This window comes from Malurus melanocephalus, unplaced genomic scaffold, assembly GCF_030028575.1.
Source record: "Malurus melanocephalus ecotype Western Australia unplaced genomic scaffold, MMel_1.1 scaffold_877, whole genome shotgun sequence".
NCBI lineage: Eukaryota > Metazoa > Chordata > Aves > Passeriformes > Maluridae > Malurus > Malurus melanocephalus.
In genome coordinates, this window is record NW_026624109.1 from 88,451 (window position 1) to 93,139 (window position 4,689).

Here is a 4,689-nt window from a genome sequence, read left to right on the forward strand (position 1 = left end):
TTTTTTTTTTTTTTTGGGTTTTGATTGGGTTTTTCTTTGCCTTACCTTGAACACCCACGCGAGGCCGTGGGAGATGCGAATGGGTTTTTTTTTTTTTAGGGGACAGAACAACCCTTTCCCCGAGAGAAAGAGAGAGAGAGAGAGAGAGACCTTGCATTTCAACAGTTGGGTTTTGTGTTGATTAAGTTAATCTGTGCGTTCTGTTTTGCCATTGCTACTTCGTGTGAGTCTGTATATATTGTAGAAAACGTTATGGTGGAAATATTAATACACTATCTCTAGTGTTTCTGAAATTGAATCAGTACAGTACCTGTGCCTGCATGGTTACACCCCATGCGTCGCCCTATATTCAGGGTTCAAGCTTTCCCTTGCTTGTTTAAGGGGTTTATGTATAAAGATATTTTATGCCTTTTATTACAAGTCCTGTACTCATGACTTTTGCCATGGCATTTTGTTCTACTTATACTGTAAATTATGCATTATAAAGAGTTTCATTTAAAAAAAAAAATTACTTGGTACAATAATTATTGTAATTAAGAGATGTAGCCTTTATTAAAATTTTATATTTTTCAAATTAATATTGTCTTGACTTYTTTTTCACCCTTAATGCCTTAAAAGGGTTTTTTTTTTCTCAAGTGTGGTGTTGGATGGAAAGAGCTGGTGAGCTTCCCTGCCTTGGCAGGGGTTGTTCCTGCTGGGAAGGAGGCAAGGCCGAGGCTGGGGGTGCTCTTCAGTGAAGATTAAATAATTTACAGCTCCTTCAGGTGCCTCACCTGTGAATTTAGCCTGGTCTGGCTCCCAGACTGCGCTGCTGAGCTCACCTGATGAGCCAAGGTTGGAACTCCTCGAGCACATCCCATGGGGTCGGTGTTGGGTTTTGGGGTCACAGCCTTCCCCACATGGGACTGAGCTGGGACTGCCCACCTGCATCCCACGCCAGAGTGAACCCAGCTCTAAAATCCTGACCAAATCCAGATCTGAATTCCTGGCCAAACCCAGCTCTGTGAAATTCTGACCAAATCCAGCTCTGTGAAATCCTGACCAAACCCAGTCTAAAATCCTGAACAAACCCGGCTCTATAAAGCCCTGACCAAACCTCAGCTCTGTGAAATCATGACCAAACCCTGCTCTAAATTCGTGACCAAACCCCATCTCCGTAAAATTCTGACCAAACCCAGCTCTGAATTCCTGACCAAACCCCATCTCTGTAAAATTCTGACCAAACCCAGCTCTGTGAAACCATGACCAAACCCTGCTCTGAATTCCCGACCAAACCCCATCTCTGTAAAATTCTGACCAAACCCAGTTCTGAATTTCTGACCAAACCCAGTTCTGAATTCCTGACGAAACCCAGCTCTGAATTTCTGACCAAACCCAACTCTATAAAGTCCTGACCAAACCCATATCTGTAAAAGCCTGACCAAACCCATATCTGTAAAAGCCTGACCAAGCCCAGCTCTGTAAAGCCCTGACCAACCCCAGCTGTGTAAAATTCAGACCAAGCCCAGCTCTGTGAAGCCCTGGCTCTGGTGGCCACGTTGGGCAGGATGAACCGAGCTGAGATCTGCTGGAGCTGCTGAGCAGCACAAGCACAGGGAGCTCCTCCCCATGTGCCATCCCTCTCGCCCGTATTTATGGCACAAAACCCATTTTTTGATGGCTGAAGGAGCTGAATTGGTTCCTCAGGGAAGCTGCCCATCCTGGGATGGATTTCTCTCCCAGCTGTGGCCCAGACCTTCCCTGGGAAACGCCGGGAAAGCAATTGTGGAGCTGCTTTTGGTCTGTCCTGTTGGTAACCAGAGCCAGCCCTTTGCTTCTGCACTGACTAGGGCTTTTTTATTTTTTCCTTTCCCCTCTCCCCACCCTATTTTTTTTTCTATGAGGTTTTAAATTATCTGGGTTATTTTGTGTGTTTGAGAAGACTTCATTTAAAACATCAGTAAAACTTGTATCAAAGGGCTCAACTTCACACTGAGTACACAGAGCTGGGGACTGAATCCTGCAGTTCAAGGGAGCTGCAGGCAGTTTTACACATTTAAATGGATGGTGCCTTGTTTTAAAAAAACCATCTGAAGTTCATGGGGTTCATCTTAATTGATAAGCTGGACATAACGGATGGGTGTAGGGAGACTTCAACAACATAAGGGAAGAAAGATTTTCTTTTTCCCCCCTCTCTCTCTCTTTTTTTAGTTCTACCATCAAAGGTTGGGAACTTAGCACTACATCGTAGTATTATTTTTCTTCTGCTATTAAAATGAATCACACTGTGCCTAATTCTTCTTGGGAAGATGAATGCGTTTGAGGCAGCTTGAAGCCATTCAGCGCCTCACAAGCCTTTGCATCTTTCTATCAATGTTCCAAAATACTCACCTCTGTTTTTTTGGATGTCTGCAGAAACAATATATAAAATGGCTTCAAATACATGGCAGGCTGTTTAGTGGAGATGAAAGGGTATTTGAATAGTCTTTTTAAAATGAATGAAAAGTGAATACTCTCTTCTGTTTCAATTATAAGTGGGACATGGAGCTCGTTAGACACCACCTTAATATGTGACACTCTGAAAAATGTTCACCTACCTTCAGCAGTTCAGAAACATTTTGTTTTTTAGCTTGTCTCGGGATAAAGATCGTGATTACAGGTCTGGCATGTTCCCTGCTAAATGGAGAGGCAGCGTGGGAAAGTTCTGCTCTTACAGCTTGAAAGTAACATCCAACCAAATTTTTTACTTTTTTTTTTTACTCAGTACAGAAGATTGAGAGGGAGCAAGAACCTCTTTTTGACCCAAGTGTTTTTTTTTTTTAAAAAAAGTTTAGCTGAAGTTGATCAGGTCTAACAAAAACTATGTAAATTCGTGCAGAAAGRAAGTGCCCACAGAGCTCTTTGGGGTGTTAAAATGTTCTGTGTTAGATCTGTCCAGAGCAGGGGACCAAAACGTTCAGTTTGGGTTCTTTTACAGAGGATGGAGCCCAAAATATCCCTGTTTGGGTCCTGTTCCAGAGAAAGGAACACAATATCCCTGTCTGGGTCTTTTTCCAGAGGAGGGATCCAAAATACTCTGGTATGAATCTTTTTCCAGAGGAAGGACCCAAGATGTCCTGGTTTGGGTCCTTCCAGAGGAAAGAACCATGATGTTCCTGTCCGGGAGGAGGGACCCAAAATGTCCCAAATTTGCATCCTTTTCCAGAGGTAGGACCCAAAATGTCCCGATTTGGGTCTTTCCAAAGAAGAAGCCTCAAAACCAAGAGCTCTGCTCTGCAGAAGCAAACTCAAGCAAGGCTGCAGCGAGCAGAGCGATCCCCAACCACTCCACACGCTCAAATCACGCTGATTCTTGACGCTTTGCACATTTTTTTGTCTTCAAAGCAACCTGGAAATGCTCCTGAAGCCCCAGAGCACCCACAGAATGAGTGTCCGTGGTGGATGAGTGGTGGCCAGAGGAGCTTCAAAGGCTCCCCATCATAATCCAACAAAAACACCAATTCTGCCCCATCCCAACGTGCTGATGGACCTTCACCAGTCCTTGGGAGCGGTTGGTGACAGCACATACAGTGACATATTTTTGTTCTTTCTCTATCCTGAATGTTTGGATCAAAGGGTGAAAAACATCCAAAAGCTGCCCCCGAGATCATGAGCTTAGAAATAAAATAAATAAATTAATTAAAAATWAATRCATARATAAATAAATTTAATTATTATTATTTAATTTATTAAATAAATAAAAAATATGATTGTCCAAAAATAATGTTTATTAAATAAATAAAAAATAAAATCCCTTCTCCCCTCGTGAGCACAGGGAATGTTACTCGGGAAGGCACCAGTACTGGGAGGATGCTTTGCATTGGTGAATTCCCACAAAAAACCCCTCCTTTTCCCAGGTGCTGGGCTCAGGAGCATGCCCAGCTCCCCCATCCCTTCTCAGGTGTCCCTGAGGTTGTTTTCTCCCCCCACTCTGGGATTTTATTCCCTCCAAACCCCTGAGCCAGCCAGGTTGGAGCATCTGCAGKTTCCCACTCTGCCTGCTCAGACTGGCAGCTCTGTTCCCTTCCTCCTTCACCTTCCATTAACCTCGTGTTCCTCAAACACCTTCATCCAACTGCTCCATTCCGGGAGCACCCTCAGATTAATTAAAAAGGATAAAAAAAGAGAAAGGAGAGCACCGTCTTTAAATGAGGTTCCTAYCCCATTGCCTCCAAATGCTCTCTCTTAATCACAGAGCCCAGAAAACACCCACACAGTGGAGGCTGGAGAATTATTTCAGGCAAATCATCTTCCTTCCTCTTCTGAAAAAAGATCAGGCCAGTTCTGGATGGGGAGAGCAGCTCTGGTTTGGGTCCATCCCCAATTCCTGCCTGCAGCCTCCCCACACATCCCTGCACTCTCACTCCTTTCCCCTCACCCTCATTAGCGTGTTCCTAATCATCATGAAGGGTCCCAGGATGAATTTTTCCTACCATTTAAACCATGGCCTGCCATATGTTTTAGCCTCTCTTTTAAATTAAATGAGTGTTGTGGCGCATTTAATCTTCAGGGAGCGCTGAACTCGCAGAGTGAGCGAGGAGGTTAATTTTGGACATCAGATCTAGGTGATAGCATAATTTCAGACAATTTTGGCTGACCTCCCTGGGCAATGCCCTTCATCTCTTTCATGAGAAGATCTATTTTTAGGGAAGAAAGCCCATTAAGCCTTGC